The following is a 17,463-nucleotide window of genomic DNA, read 5'->3' as shown; positions in this document are numbered from 1 at the left end:
GCCATATTTTTCTAACTGTGCTCTTTCACAAAAGCTCTCAACCCATAACCTATATACTTATTATGGACACAGTATGCTTTACATTAGTTATCTTGTTGTTATTAGTTGTTGTTATTAGTCCCATCCTTCAGCTCCTCCCATCTATGTCTTAACACCATCCATATTGGATTTCTATTTGCCATATATTTTTCAACTGTACTGTGATTTTTTTCAAAAGTTCTGAACCTTTCTATTCTCATTGTTTCTACAGATCGTAAATTGAAAATAAACATTTTTGCTGAAAGTATTATTATATTATTGATCCATTGACTATGACTTTTCAGATCACCCAGTAGTGCTATCTGCAGGGTTAGCTCCAGGTAAATATTGCAATCCTTTAGCCATTCCTGGACCTGTGTCCAAAAACAAGCTACAAATGGACAGTACCAAAACAAATGATCTAATGATTCTGTCTCTTCCACAGCAAAATCTGCAGAGCTGGGAAGATTGTATCCCCCATATAAATAACATTCTATTGGTAGCAAGAATTTTATATAATAATTTAATTTGAAAAATTCTAAGCTTAATCTTAAAAGATATCAACTTAGCTAGCAAGTAATCAAATGAAATGCATAGCTGGAGCCCTGAGCTGGAGATAATTTATTTGGCACATCATAGATAGTTAACTTATCTAAGATAAGTTAGCTTCAGGGTGCCCCAAACCAAAAATGTATTGTTTGATTTTTTTGTTGTTGACAGTAGGGTTGCACGATATTGGAAATAACTGACATTGCGATATTTTGTTTTTCTGCGATATATATTGCGATATGAAAAAATACAGGATGTATGTATGATCCTCTGGGAAAAATGCAGTTTGCAAACTGCGACTTTTCAGGTGGAAGTCCTCATTAATAAAGTGTACGGTCAGACTTATGTAGGGCTCTGTTGTCCGGCTGGACCACAAGTCCATTGTTGCTGTATAATATTCCACTTGTGACAGCTCTGTTTCAACTTGTGCCTTGCATTTCTCGTACAACTCTGGGATGGCAACTTGAGAAAATAGTTGCGTGATGGCATTACATACCGCTCGTCAAGCGACCGGATCATGTTTTTAAAACCCTCTTTGGTAACCGTGTTAATTGGTACCATGTCTTTGGCGACGTGAAATGTTATTGAATCTGTGATTTCTCTCTGCCATTTGGAACCTTTCTCGTATGGTGTAATACTGGCAAAGGCATCCGAAATAGATTTTTGCTTTGGAGGGCATTGAGATGCTTTGCACTCGTCATACGAAGATTTGTGGTGCCGCCTTAAATGATCGAACAAATTGGTCGTGCTGCCTCATGTTGTGGCAACAATTGCAAGGCACTCTCGACAAAGTACCTGTTTTTGGTCAACATCATCCTGTCTGTAGCCAAAATATTTCTATATAATTGACGATGCATTTCTTTTTGCAACCAAATTCTCAATTTCTGTATTTTTTTTGCCTGTTCCTCGCTCATCATTTCGTCACGCGCAAGCAGAGCCTGCATGGCAACCACGTACAGCAACCAACTCTGTGTTTAAAATAATAATAATAATAATAATAAACTGTGTATCCAATAACCCATACATCTGAGTAAATTATGTTATATCAGACAGATATAATGCTAGTTTAACATTAAAAAAATATATATATTGTAGACTGATATATGTTTACCTTACTAAATCGCACGTTCTGCGATGTGACTATTGCGGATGCATACATCGCAATGTCGATGCTGAAACGATATATCGTGCAGCCCTAGTTGACAGTATTGAAAATCATACCGTCGGTATTTCAAAATACCCCAGTATACGGTATACCGCCTAAGCCTACATGACACCAACTTCATTGTTATTGAAGCTATTGATTGAAATGTCATATGTTAAGTTTCCAACTGATCAGTACTTGGTAGGCATTTTAAAGCAGTGAAGCCTGGTAATCTACGCACAACATAAAGAGTGAAGGCAGCACTAATCCAGCACTTAGAGTAGCCTACACAGAAACTCTGTGTCAAGAACCCTTGCCAGTTAAACAACTATCAACTTGTACTGCAATATGTGTGCTGTTGTCACCAGAGCATCTATTTTCCCCAGCCTCTGAATGTACCATTCTATTAGCCAGCATGAATGTTGGATGGCTGGAGAGATGCAGCCAGGCCAGTGGATCACAGAGGCAGTAACTCACATGGAAACTCAGGCTGTGGTGTGTGTGTGTGTGTGTGCTCTGTGCTGAGGTAGCCTGTCTCTGCTGCAGTAATAAATAACTTAGAGCTCTCTCCTCCAGTGCAGTCATTTAAGTCCCCTCGATTAGCCGCTTGGCTGAGTGGCTGAGCCCTTTGCACAGTGGAAACACCCTCTGCCATAGGAGGCACATCCACCCTTTTTAGAGCTTCACACACCAAATAACTGTCATGGTGAAGGGAGGCACACACAGCATCTAGTTAGGGAGATCTGAACTGCCAAATTACTACAATAAAGGATGCACTCACGCAGTTGGAACTTGAACAGTTTTAGGTGCCAATTGATTGTTGTGGAAAACACGCATAATGTTACTTTATAGGCCACGCTCTGGCCCCCCTATTATGCTTTGCAAGATGTCACTATTTAAGATACAAATCTACACAGGCGTACTCTTGTTTTTTTGTAGCTAGGCCTATATTATTGGATAAGATTTGATGTGATGGTAAAGCCCTTCTGCTGTTTGCATTTAGTTTTTTTTTCATGTCTCAGGAATCCCTTGCCTACATACTGCCTGAAGGCAGCTGCCTTCCACTGGGGCCTCATCAGACCACTGCAGCACTTGACGCCAGCAGATTTTTGCATTCAGCCAATATACTGTATGACGTGATTTACAGTGCATTATTTTACGTTAAAGCCTTATTCTAAAATGTATTACATCGTTTTTTCACCCTCATCAATCTACACACAATACCTCGAGTTTTCTTGGGTATGACGCTACAAGCTTGGCACACCTGTATTTGGGGAGTTTCTCCCATTCTTCTCTGCAGATCCTCTCAAGCTCTGTCCCGAAGCCACTCCTGCGTTGTCTTGGCTGTGTGCTTAGGGTCATTGTCCTGTTGGAAGGGGTCCTGAGCGCTCTGGAGCAGGTTTTCATCAAGGATCTCTCTGTACTTTGCTCCATTCATCTTTCCCTCGATCCTGACTAGTCTCCCAGTCCCTGGTGCTGAAAAAAATCCCCACAGCATGATGCTGCCAACACCATGCTTCACCGTAGGGATGGTGCCATGCCAAAAAGTTCAATCTGGGTTTCATCAGATCAGAGAATCTTGTTTCTCGTGGTCAGAATCCTTTAGGTGCCTTTTGGCAAACTCCAAGCGGGCTGTCATGTACCTTTTACTGAGGAGTGGCTTCGTCTGGCCACTCTACCATAAATGCCTAATTGGTGGAGTGCTGCAGAAATGGTTGTCCTTCTGGAACGTTCTCCCATCTCCCCAGAGGAACTCTGGAGCTCTGTCAGTGTGACCATCGGGTTCTTGGTCACCTCCCTGACCAAGGCCCTTCTCTCCCGATTGCTCAGTTTGGCCAGGCCAGCTCTAGGAAGGGTCTTGGTGGTTCCAACCTTCTTCCATTTAATAATGATGGAGGCCATTGTGTTCTTGGGGACCTTTAATGCTGCAGAAATGTTTTGGTACCCTTCCCCAGATCTGTGCTTCGACACAATCCTGTCTTGGAGCTCTACGGACAATTCATTCGAACTCATGGCTTGGTTTTTGCTCTGACATGCACTGTCAACTGTGGGACCTTATATAGACAGGTGTGTGCCTTTCCAAATCATGTCCAATCAATTGAATTTACCACAGGTGGACTCCAATCAACTTGTAGAAACATCTCAAGGATGATCAATGGAAACAGGATGCACCTGAGCTCAATTTTGAGTCTCATAGCAAAGGGTCTGAATACTTATGTAAATAAGCTATTTCTGTTTTCTATTTGTAATAAATTTGCTAAGATTTCTAAAAACCTGTTTTCGCTTTGTCATTATGGGGTATTGTGTGTAGATTGATGAGGGGGAAAATAATGTAATCAATTTTACAATAAGGCTGTAATGTAACAATGTTGAAAAGATTGTGGAGGCAAAAAATGTTTACATCCATTTTAGAATAAGGCTGTAATGTAACAAAATGTGGAAAAAGGGAAGGGTTCTGAATACTTTCTGAATGCACTGTATATAAGGTCCTACAGTATTTCCCCGGGGGGCTGGGGGAAAACCTTTCCAGAATATCATTACTCTCCCCCTGTTGTCATACACTTCCAGCTTTTTAAAAGCAGCTGTGGGATAGAATTAGGATTTTTATTAGGATGGATTTTGCTTTTGTCATCTCTCTGGTTCCATTGTTTTATTGTTCACACACAGGCCTACGCTAGCCTAATTCTCATAATTCTATGGTTTTAAATATTCGAATCTGTTACATAATGTCCTGACACCTCCTTTGTTAGGCTTGTAGAGATGACCAGTTTATGGTAGGTGAGAATGATTAGTGTTAGCCGAACTAACCATCACTAAGTAAACCCTTGGTTATCAGTAGAGCTGCTGGTGTCCCTTTTTCCTCGGCCTGGCCCTCTGGTCTCCATACTGTAGTGTATTGTACAGTATAACAGCTTGTTTGTCAGCCCATGGACTTTGACCTGCTACAAGGATGGGCCCCTCTCCCCTATCTCAGTAAGCAAGGATAGGATAGAAACGTGATTGGAGAATCAGGGAGTCACTCCCATGTTTAACTCCTCTGCATTTAGCCAGTGTGTGTGTGGGTGTAACTGCACACGTGTGTTTTCCACTCCTGTTGAAAAGGTGGCATGGTAAGTGACAGTTTCTTATTGCCACGGAGAGGTCTTCGTTGTGTGACTTAACAGTTTAGTTTGTGTAGTTTCTTACCCTAGCTGTCTAGAACTTTCTGTCTCTCACTGTTGGAGCAGTGCTGTTGTGACCAAGGGTATTCCGCAAAGAGGTAAGGTAGGACAAACATCTTCTTCTTTTTTTTTTCAAACAAAGCAACACATAGGCTATTTATGATAAGTGAATTTATGATGGAATCTTGAAATGTAATATACAGTGGGGAAAAAAAGTATTTAGTCAGCCACCAATTGTGCAAGTTCTCCCACTTAAAAAGATGAGAGAGGCCTGTAATTTTCATCATAGGTACACGTCAACTATGACAGACAAATTGAGGAAAAAAAATCCAGAAAATCACATTGTAGGATTTTTTATGAATTTATTTGCAAATTATGGTGGAAAATAAGTATTTGGTCACCTACAAACAAGTAAGATTTCTGGCTCTCACACCTGTAACTTCTTCTTTAAGAGGCTCCTCTGTCCTCCACTCGTTACCTGTATTAATGGCACCTGTTTGAACTTGTTATCAGTATAAAAGACACCTGTCCACAACCTCAAACAGTCACACTCCAAACTTCACTATGGCCAAGACCAAAGAGCTGTCAAAGGACACCAGAAACAAAATTGTAGACCTGCACAAGGCTGAGAAGACTGAATCTGCAATAGGTAAGCAGCTTGGTTTAAAGAAATCAACTGTGGGAGCAATTATTAGGAAATGGAAGACATACAAGACCACTGATAATCTCCCCTCGATCTGGGGCTCCACGCAAGATCTCACCCCGTGGGGTCAAAATGATCACAAGAACGGTGAGCAAAACTCCCAGAACCACACGGGGGGACCTAGTGAATGACCTGCAGAGAGCTGGGACCAAAGTAACAAAGCCTACCATCAGTAACACACTACGCCGCCAGGGACTCAAATCCTGCAGTGCCAGATGTGTCCCCCTGCTTAAGCCAGTACATGTCCAGGCCCGTCTGAAGTTTGCTAGAGTGCATTTGGATGATCCAGAAGAGGATTGGGAGAATGTCATATGGTCAGATGAAACCAAAATATAACTTTTTGGTAGAAACTCAACTCGTCGTGTTTGGAGGAGAAAGAATGCTGAGTTGCATCCAAAGAACACCATATCTACTGGGAAGCATGGGGGTGGAAACATCATGCTTTGGGGCTGTTTTTTCTGCAAAGTGACCAGGACGACTGATCCGTGTAAAGGAAAAAAATTAATGGGGCCATGTATCGTGAGATTTTGAGTGAAAACCTCCTTCCATCAGCAAGGGCATTGAAGATGAAACGTGGCTGGGTCTTTCAGCATGACAATGATCCCAAACACACCGCCCGGGCAACGATAGAAGTGGCTTCGTAAGAAGCATTTCAAGGTCCTGGAGTGGCCTAGCCAGTCTCCAGATCTCAACCCCATAGAAAATCTTTGGAGGGAGTTGAAAGTCCGTGTTGCCCAGCGACAGCCCCAAAACATCACTGCTCTAGAGGAGATCTGCATGGAGGAATGGGCCAAAATACCAGCAACAGTGTGTGAAAACCTTGTGAAAACTTACAGAAAACTTTTGACCTGTGTCATTGCCAACAAAGGGTATATACCAAATTATTGAGAAACTTTAGTTATTGACCAAATACTTATTTTCCACCATCATTTGCAAATAAATTCATTAAAAATCCTACAATGTGATTTTCTGGATTTTTTTTTCTCATTTTGTCTGTCATAGTTGACGTGTACCTATGATGAAAATTACAGGCCTCTCTCATCTTTTTAAGTGGGAGAACTTGCACAATTGGTGGCTGACTAAATACTTTTTTTCCCCACTGTAGTTGGCCCTGGCTTGACACCATCCCATGTGTAGGCTGTCATGGGACTGATATTAGTATGTTCAAATCATCAATAAGTGGCGTTGTTAAGGTTCACAATCAATTACATATACTTATGGATGATTTGGACATTATGTGCAAAAAATGCTTATCGGTCCAATGACTTGAATGGGATTGTGGCACAATAGCTAAAACGTTAGCTTGTGAAACAGTGCCAGGGAAACTAAACCAAAGCATGAAATGCTGCCATACCTTGTCCATAGACTGCTTACAGGGTAAGGAAACCAATGTGTAATTATTTTCTGAGTGGTTTGCACTGAACTCTGAGTCTGTGCAAGCAGCTGCAGTTCTCTACTCTAACCACTAGAGAGAGTGTTTGACAAGACAAAGTGTTGTATGCGAAATTTCCTTCCGTAGGAAGGCGAATGGCAATTTCATGAATATTCATGTATCTCGACATAGAACACCTCAAGTGATTGGTTGAGCCTTCTTGAGTGCCTGACGTCACTCTGAGCCCTTACCAAAACACAAAACATGGCGGACAATTTCTCTTGCCTAGTCGGAGTAACAACCAACTTCAATGACAGTTAACATAAAATAAAAATATGAATCTGACATTCCCTTTCCCCAATAACGTTGTCGCTGAGGAAGGTTTGCTATCAGCTGTTTTCTTATAAAGCAGCTCAGCTGGCTAGCGAAATGCTAATTCGCGGCACTAGCTAGCTACCTAACATTAGCAATAAACAGTTGATTTTTGTAATGTTGATTAATGTGCACTGTCCCTTTAAAACTACATTTAATAAATTAAATTAAAGTTTTCAACATCAATGCCTTTGCAGTGCTGAATTACATTCATTTAACAAATTAAGACCACAATTTCTACTCCGCAAAAAGTTGTTGGTGGTGCCATGATATCTGTAAATATAGCATTCACATAGTTAAATCAATGCTGTATAGTTTTGCATGAGTTGAATAACTTTAATTATATTGGCAGGCTAACATTACTCTGATGAATAATGTCAACCCTGTTATAATCTTTAAACCCTGTTACCGTTGGGCCTCTAACAGGGTTGACGATAACAGGGTTAAGGTTTTAGGTGAAGATCGGCCATTACTCCTGATGTGGTGAAGAGCATGAGACCACATGGTGTTCATTAAATTATGACTTTTACATACTGTATTTTCCACACATAATGAAAGTTGAATCAAATCCAATTTTTCCTAACATTAATTGAGCAAACAGCGTTGACGTGTTGAGCTCGACCACCTCAGTCAAAGATGATAAAACAATTATATATAGACCAAAAGGAGAAAATACTTACTTCCTTTTCCACCATGCTGTTCAGAAGACCCAAACGATGTCACCTGCTGTGAATCATTACACTTGGTGGAATGGTCCCCCCCCTCCCCCCTTTTGCCCTCAGAAGAGCCTCAATTCGTCAGGGCATGGACTCTACAAGGTGTCGAAAGTGCTCCACAGGGATGCTGGCCCATGTTGATTCCAATGCTTCCCACAGTTGTGTCAAGTTGGCTGGATGTCCTTTGGGTGGTGGACCATTCTTGATACACACGGGAAACTGTTGATCGTGAAAAACCCAGCAGCAATGCAGTTCTTGACACAAACCGGTGCGCCTGGCACCTACTACCATACCCCGTTCAAAGGCACTTAAATATTTTGTCTTGGCGATTCACCCTCTGAATGGGAAACATACAGTGAGGGAAAAAAGTATTTGATCCCCTGCTGATTTTTTACGTTTGCCCACAGACAAAGACATGATCAGTCTATAATTTTAATGGTAGGTTTATTTGAACAGTGAGAAACAGAATAACAACAAAACAATCCAGAAAAACGCATGTCAAAAATGTTATGAATTTGTAATGATGTCATGTCATAGTATTGTGAGGACAGGGAAAGAGTTAAGAGATGAGTGGTTTGGGGCCATGAAGTCTACATTCCATTATGACAAAGGAGATTAGTGATGTTTAGGATAGCATGAGTGATGTTTAGGATGGTGACTTGGGGTAAAGAGTGATGAACATCAAAGACAGGGAGTGCCCATGGAGACTTGCCAGATGTTTGCCAGGAAGAGGGTAATAAAGGGTATATAAGGTAGATTGTCTTCTTTGTTCAAGTTAGTTCAATTGACGAAGGGCTATGTCCGTTGGTTAGATGAACCCACGAGCTCGTGATTCAATAAATACTTGGTATGAAATCTCCACAGAATGTCTAAGTATATCCTTGCATCCTTGATTCTTTGATACCTGAGAAACTCATCATAACAGAATTTATTTGCATTTTAATGAGGGAAATAAGTATTTGACCCCTCTGCAAAACATGACTTAGTACTTGGTGGCAAAACCCTTGTTGGCAATCACAGAGGTCAGACGTTTCTTGTAGTTGGCCACCAGGTTTGCACACATCTCAGGAGGGATTTTGTTCCACTCCTCTTTGCAGATTAATAGAACAGCGCCGGAGAAGATGGCTGCCGTTTTACAGCCCTCTAACCAATTGTACTACTATGTGTGTTTTTCCGCGTTATTTGTAATTTATTTTGTACATAATGTTTCTGCAATCGTCTCTTATAACCAAAAAGAGCTTCTGGATATCAGGACAGCGATTACTCACCTCGTATTGGACGAAGATTTTTTCTTCAACGAGGCGGCCGCGAAGGATATCATACAGACACCCGACAAGGCCCAAATCCCCGTCATTCGCGTGAGGAAGCCTATTCCCCCTCAGGAGACTGAAAAGATTTGGCATGGGTCCTCAGATCCTCAAAAAATTATACAGCTGCACCATCGAGAGCATCCTGACTGGTTGCATCACCGCCTGGTATGGCAACTGCTTGGCCTCCGACCGCAAGGCACTACAGAGGGTAGTGCGTACGGCCCAGTACATCACTGGGGCCAAGCTTCCTGCCATCCAGGACCTCTATACCAGGCGGTGTCAGAGGAAGGCCCTCAAAATTGTCAAAGACTCCAGCCACCCTAGTCATAGACTGTTCTCTCTGCTACCGCACGGCAGGCGGTACCGGAGTGCCAAGTCTAGGTCCAAAAGACTTCTCAACAGCTTCTACCCCCAAGCCATAAGACTCAATGTGGTCCTCTGTAGCTCAGCTGGTAGAGCACGGCGCTTGTAACGCCAAGGTAGTGGGTTCGATCCCCGGGACCACCCATACACAAAAATGTATGCACGCATGACTGTAAGTCGCTTTGGATAAAAGCGTCTGCTAAATGGCATATTATTATTATTATTATCCTGAACAGCTAATCATGGCTACCCGGACTATTTGCACTGCCCCCCCACCCCATCCTTTTTACGCTGCTGCTACTCTGTTCATTATTTATGCATAGTCACTTTAACTCTACCCACATGTACATATTACCTCAACTACCTCAACTAGCCGGTGCCCCCGCACATTGACTCTGCAACGGTACCCCCCTGTATATATAGCCTCCCTACTGTCACTTTATTTTACTTCTGCTCTTTTTTCTCTCAACACTTTTTTTTGTTGTTGTTTTATTTTTACTTTTTTGTTAAAAATAAAATGCACTGTTGGTTAAGGGCTGTAAGTAAGCATTTCACTGTAATGTCTGCACCTGTTGTATTCGGCGCATGTGACCAATAAAATTTGATTTGATTTGATTTGAGATCTTCTCCAAGTAATTAAGGTTTCGAGGCTGACGTTTGGCAACTCGAACCTTTGGTATATGGCCCCGTCCATCGTCCCTTTGATGCGGTGAAGTTGTCCTGTCCCCTTAGCAGAAAAACACCCCCAAAGCATAATGTTTCCACCTCCATGTTTGACGATGGGGATGGTGTTCTTGGGGTCATAGGCAGCATTCCTATGACACGGCGAGTTGAGTTGATGCCAAAGAGCTCGATTTTGGTCTCATCTGACCACAACACTTTCATCCAGTTCTCCTCTGAATCATTCAGATGTTCATTGGCAAACTTCAGACGGCCCTGTATATGTGCTTTCTTGAGCAGGGGGACCTTGCGGGCGCTGCAGGATTTCAGTCCTTCTAGGGCGTAGTGTGTTACCAATTGTTTTCTTGGTGACTATGGTCCCAGCTGCCTTGAGATCATTGACAAAATCCTCCCGTGTAGTTCTGGGCTGATTCCTCACCGTTCTCATGATCCATGCATGATCCTCACCACGAGGTGAGATCTTGCATGGAGCCCCAGGCCGAGGGAGATTGACAGTTATTTTGTGTTTCTTCCATTTGCGAGTAATCGCACCAACTGTTGTCACCTTCTCCCCAAGCTGCTTGGCGATGGTCTTGTAGCCCATTCCAGCCTTGTGTAGGTCTACAATCTTGTCCCTGACATCCTTGGAGAGCTCTTTGGTCTTGGCCATGGTGGAGAGTTTGGAATCTGATTGATTGATTGCTTCTGTGGACCGGTGTCTTTTGTACAGGTAACAAGCTGAGATTAGGAGCACTCTCTTTAAGAGTGTGCTCCTAATCTCAGCTCGTTACCTGTATAAAAGACACCTGGGAGCCAGAAATCTTTCTGATTGAGAGGGGGTCAAATACTTATTTCCCTCACTAAAATGCAAATACATTTATAACATTTTTGACATGGGTTTGTCTGGATTTCTGTTGTTGTTATTCTGTCTCTCACTGTTCAAATAAACCTACCATTAAAATTATAGACTAATCATTTCTTTGTCAGTAGGCAAACGTACAAAATCAGCAGGGGATCAAATACTTTGTTCCCTCAATGTACACAATCCATGTCTCAATTGTCTCAAGGCATAAAAATCCTTCTTTAACCTGTCTATTCCCCATCATCTCCACTGATTGAAGTGGATTTAACAAGTGACATCAATAAGGGATCATAGCATTCACCTGGTCAGTCTGTAATGGAAAGAGCAGGTGTCCATAATGTTTTGTAATCTTCAGAAATGACTTTGTCAAAACATCAAAATAACTAAGCCTTTACAATGATGGTGAAACTTGGAGAATTTATTTGATTGAGTTGGTTGAAATCTTCCTAGAGGTGAAAATTAAATGCCATTCACAATGTTTAGCATTCACAATGTTCCTTGCATTCTCTGTTGTAACCGGATTGTTATGTTGGGCCTCTCAAGTTTCCACTCTGATGCTGCGTTTGTAACCATGTGGGAGGTGGGAATTTACCGGTTGTGAAGTCGTAAATACCAGTTCAAATCAAATTACATTTTATTGGTCACATATGTGGCGGTCACGAAATCTCGTCAGCCAGTGATTGTCAAGCAAATAACTGCTGGTCTCACATTAATTGACCGTTAAGTAAAGGAGCATTATGTAGAATTTTTGCATTATAATGTCATAAAATGTCCATAATATATCTGCAGTAACAGTGAAATGATAGTGTTTCACAAAAAAAATTATACACAAAAAAATGCTTTGGGCCCTTACAAAATTGCATTCAGAATTTCAGTTTTCCTATTGGTCAACAAAAGTCTCTTGTTTTCGAATTGGAGGGCTGCACCCTCTCTCTTTGAGCAGCGTCACTCGGAGGCTGGGACATCTTCTTCCGAGCGCAATCAACAATGGCGGATTTCTTAGGCAAGCGTCCAGCCCCACTGGTTGCGGATACAGGTGCCAAAAAAAGGAGAAGTTGAGCCATGCGACTAAATGATAAGGCTTGGGGAAAAAACATAGTAAATATAGGTAACAACTGGAGAGAAGTTATGGCCCTAAAAGGGCTGAAGTCTGATGCAGAGATGGCCTGTTTCCTGCTTGACAAGTAACGTTACCAAGACGTTGCGCCAGCTACAGTAGCTAGCTAGCTAATGTTAGCTGTGATGTTTGTGAATGGAGAATCCGGGTTAGCTTTATGCTATCTAAATTATATGGCTGTCTTGATAAAAAACTAAGGTGTACATGGTATTTACAATCTAAAACCAGTCAGGATATTGACAAAAGCATGTGTGTTTTTGAGAGTCATGATCATTTACAACCTAACGCTAGCTAACGTTTCATGTGCATTTCACTGTTTGAGAGTGATAGAACTGTAATGGCGCTCGGCTGTAACGTTAGCAGCTGTAATGGTGCTCGGCAGTATAGTTGCCTTGCCTTTTTGAGACTTCCAAGTGACTAACGTTATTACAGAACATTACTGAAACAGTAGCTAGCTAACATTATGTAGCTTGGTAGAGAGTTGACAAGCAAGCTCACTAGCTAGGTTTTGAGACATACATTAGCAAGCTAGCTAGCTAGATATAATGTGACATAATGGGACATAAACATTTAATTTCTCATCTTCTAGTTATGAAAAGGCCCCACCACAATCCACCCCAAGGAAAGTGTTACCTCTGCCTGCATTATCAAGCATTGGAGTGGCATCCACCACCACCCTGTCAGATGGGTGAAAACACATGCTTAATTTCAAAAGGAGAATAGCTAGATACCTTTTTCCTATTCCTTTCAATGATGGCTATTGGGTAGTGTGAACGTTCTTGTGTGTGCATAATTTATGGTTGGTTTCTGTGTTTTTTTGTCCCTCTCTTTGTGCCTGCCTTCTTTGAGTAGCCTATGTGGGGGTGTATCTCTCTGGTACTGTCATGTCTCCCTCTCCAGTATTCAAAATGTTTGCCAGTAATGAAGATACTATATGCTTGGAGTATAACCGACTGTCTTTTCCTAAAGGGCGGATGAGTTTATGGAGGAGCCTGGAGTGGTTGAGCTAGATGGGAACACCAGGGAGGCAACAGAAGGCGAAAACAGGCTACACTAAAGTTTTTTTCCGTTACCTACAGTTGAAGTCGGAAGTTTACATACACTTAGGTTGGAGTCATTAAAACTCGTTTTTCAGCCACTCCACAAATTTCTTGTTAACAAACTATAGTTTTGGCAAGTCGGTTAGGACATCTACTTTGTGCATGACACAAGTAATTTTTCCAACAATTGTTTACAGACAGATTATTTCACTTATAATTCACTGTATCACAATTCCAGTGGGTCAGAAGTTTATATACACTAAGTTGACTGTGCCTTTAAACAGCTTGGAAAATTCCAGAAAATGATGTCATGGCTTTAGAAGCTTCTGATAGGCTAATTGACATAATTTGAGTCAATTGGAGGTGTACCTGTGGATGTATTTCAAGGCCTACCTTCAAACGCAGTGCCTCTTTGCTTGACATCATGGGAAAATCAAAAGAAATCAGCCAAAAAATGGTGGACCTCCACAAGTCTGGTTCATCCTTGGGAGCAATTTCCAAACGCCTGAAGGTACCACGTTCATCTGTACAAACAATAGTAAGCAAGTATAAACACCATGGGACCACGCAACTGTCATACCGCTCAGGAAGGAGACGCGTTCTGTCTCCTAGAGATGAACGTTCTTTGGTGCGAAAAGTGCAAATCAATCCCAGAACAACAGCAAAGGACCTTGTGAAGATGCTGGAGGAAACAGGTACAAAAGTATTTATATCCACAGTAAAACGAGTCCTATATCGACATAACCTGAAAGGCCGCTCAGCAAGGAAGAAGCCACTGCTCCAAAACCGCCATAAAAAAGCCAGACTACGGTTTGCAACTGCACATGGGGACAAAGATCGTACTTTTTGGAGAAATGTCCTCTGGTTTGATGAAACAAAAATAGAACTGTTTGGCCATAATGACCATCGTTATGTTTGGAGGAAAAAGGGGGGTTTTGCAAGCCGAAGAACACCATCCCAACCGTGAAGCACAGGGGTGGCAGCATCATGCTGTGGGGGTGCTTTGCTGCAGGAGGGACTGGTGCACTTCACAAAATAGATGGCATCATGAGGAAGGAAAGTTATGTGGATATATTGAAGCAACATCTCAAGACATCAGTCAGGAACTTAAAGCTTGGTCGCAAATGGGTTTTCCAAATGGACAATGACCCCAAGCATACTTCCAAAGTTGTGGAAAAATGTCTTAAGGATAACAAACTCAAGGTATTGGAGTGGCCATCACAAAGCCCTGACCCCAATCCTATAGAACATTTGTGGGCAGAACTGAAAAAGCGTGTGCGAGCAAGGAGGCCTACAAACCTGACTCAGTTACACCAGCTCTGTCAGGAGGAATGGGCCAAAATTCACCCAACTTATTGTGGGAAGCTTGTGGAAGGCTACCCGAAACGTTTGACCCAAGTTAAACAATTTAAAGGCTATGCTACCAAATACTAATTGAGTTGCAAAGAAAAAGCCATATCTCAGACTGGCCAATAAAAAGAAAAGATTAAGATCGGCAGTCTGAGATATGGCTTTTTCTTTGCAACTCTGCCTAGAAGGTCAGCATCCCGGAGTCGCCTCTTCACTGTTGACGTTGAGACTGGTGTTTTGCGTGTACTATTTAATGAAGCTGCCAGTTGAGGACCTGTGAGGCGTAATGCCCCCTAAAAAAATCCATGCCTTTTGCAGCAGGTGGCCGTTGTGCCCATGGGCTGAATATGATCATTTTCATTCCCTTCTCCCTGCGTGCTGCGTGCTCCGAAGCACCTCTCACTCACATGGCTCTCCCTCACGTGATCGGGTCTTTCTCACTGGCTACAAGTGCGCATCCTTATCCAATTCCAAGGCACATATTGGAAATATTGGAAGAACTGGCCACATTTACTTTTCGTAGGCCTAACGAACAGCAAAAGCACTAGCCTATGTCAATCTACTATCCTCCATTGTACAAAAGTTGACCTATTCTATTCTGTGCGAGAAAGAAATATTTAAGGTTTGTTTCACAACTAAAGTGGCCAAATAACTTCTTAAAATTAAGCACATGAATCTGCTTTACAATGGGTGTAGAGCCTAACTGGCATACATACGCAGCAGCGTGTGAGTTTCAAGTTTGGGGAAGATAATTTTGAGTTGTGGGATGCGATAGATCCCAAATTAATACAATTACTAGCATCAAAAAAACGTTTTCACGCAATGAGGCTGACTCAATAGATCAGAACGTTTAGCTTAAAATGTTGATAAACTATTAGGCTATTTCTTCACATCATAAGCACAGCAATGCGCACACAGCAGTAGGCTATAAGCGCGAATGATCCATTAGTGGGAAAACACCATTATCAAAAGTGACCGCAAATGTGATTATGCATGTAATGCTTTAATTATAAAGATGCATTTTTATGGTGAAAATTATCTTCCCCAAACTTGAAACTCACACGCTGCTGCGTATGTATGCCAGTTAGGCTCTACACCCATTGTAAAGCAGATTCATGTGCTTAATTTTAAGAAGTTATTTGGCCACTTTAGTTGTGAAACAAACCTTATCAAAACATATAAGCCTATGGGCTAGGCTACATGAGGTGTGGGACTATGATTTGAAAAAGTCGCAAAAAAAGGTATACATTGTTTCTTCCCTTATGCTGGGCATAAATCATAAGTGATAATATATAATTCACAAGTGATAGGCTAATATTGTCACCCATCAGACTATTCTTGATTTAATCTTGTCTTTACATATACTAAATAAAATGTGTGAAATTTGTTTTGATTTAGAATGGACCATTATCATGCACCTGTCTCGAAAAATACATGTCATCTATGTACTTAAATAGCAAATGGACGACACTTTTCCTGTGGTTCATTTTCATGCCAGCCAGGTGGGCTATACTCCTGTTGTAAAGACAAGCAATGTGCTTAATATTAGGAAAGTTGAGATATAAATATAGTAGGCCTAGCCTATAGAAAGCTGATGGGATCCTCCTCTTTTTAATAGAAGCCATCACTCTGTTTTCTCACGCAATTGCATAGCCTATAGAAATGTTGTGCAACATGCATGAGCTCATGGGCTCTCATGGAGTGTTTGATTAGATTTCGAAAACATTTGCATTGATGTCAGAGTGATTAGAGGGACAATAGAGTGCTGAGTACCAGGAAGTTAGCAAGTTTGGTAGGCTGCTAACGACCATCGTCAGCATCAGAGCTTGGGGAAGCCCAATTACCGTAACTAAGCAGTCATGTGGAATTTGACTGCCTTCATGACTCGTGACCGCCGGTGTGGCAGTAATACGGTCATCGTAACAGCCTTAGTCACATACACATATTTAGCAGATGTTATTGTGGGTGTAGCGAAATGCTTGTGCTTAGGAGCTAGAAGCAGAGCTGCTATGTCTGTCGGCACCATGCATTTATGTGATTTGAACTCGTTGAGAAACGCTGATTGGCTAATGGTCAACAAGCTGTAAATTAAAAGTACAGCTATCATGCTTGTAAATAAATTATATAGCTAAAAAAACACATTAATAGATTGCTTTTTATAAATAATGTTTTGTTGTTGCATTTAACTGCCGAGAAATGCTGTTATACAGGCCATTTCCTTAATAGGTGATGTCAGAGGTCACCATGTGGGGGAAGTGGGTCCTCAGGATGATAGACGAGTTTCCCACTAGTAATTACCAGTTTGCGGGCCGTTCAAGTAGATTTTTCCTAGTCGTATGTGGTAAATTGCCACTTTCCACTTGGTTACGAATGCACTGTGACACTGCCTCCTTCAGTGCCAGTTGCGCACATGTGACTCTCATGTCTGTATAACGGTACATCTCCCACTCCGGTGTAATGTGATGGGCTGTCACTGTTAAGTGAGCGCAACACAGGGTGCATTGACCAATTAATTGAAAACTTTCGCTTTGGTTTGCTTATATAGAGCGGGTACTACCCGTTTGCTGAAATGGGTGCAAGAGGGAGTTTATAAACAGCCTACCTATCGCTCTTGTAATTTCTTTGACCCAGTCAGAATCAGCTACTAAGGGCTGCTTGAATGCAGAGGGGAGACAGTGTTGTGTTGTTGTTTCTTTGCCTTTCTGTCTTGCTTTGGTATACTGGCG

General features: G+C 41.8%; 1 protein-coding gene across 4 annotated transcripts in view; it reads left to right on the top strand.

The window, feature by feature from the left end:
* Nucleotides 1–17,463, top strand: part of LOC121575277 (AMP deaminase 2-like) — a 126,339-nt gene that overhangs the window by 45,233 nt on the left and 63,643 nt on the right. Inside the window, exon 1 of one of the 4 annotated variants that reach the window (XM_041888258.2) lies at nucleotides 4,216–4,975. The exons of 2 other annotated variants lie outside the window; for them this stretch is intronic. The gene's annotated coding sequence lies outside the window, so the exon portion shown is untranslated. Of the gene's footprint in view, nucleotides 1–4,215; nucleotides 4,976–17,463 lie in introns of those variants that run through there. One more of the 4 variants, XM_041888260.2, reaches the window with a different exon arrangement.

The sequence above is a fragment of the Coregonus clupeaformis genome, chromosome 10 (genome assembly GCF_020615455.1).
Source record: "Coregonus clupeaformis isolate EN_2021a chromosome 10, ASM2061545v1, whole genome shotgun sequence".
NCBI lineage: Eukaryota > Metazoa > Chordata > Actinopteri > Salmoniformes > Salmonidae > Coregonus > Coregonus clupeaformis.
Note: the sequence above shows the minus strand (reverse complement) of the source record. Positions and strands in the feature narration are given on the sequence as shown.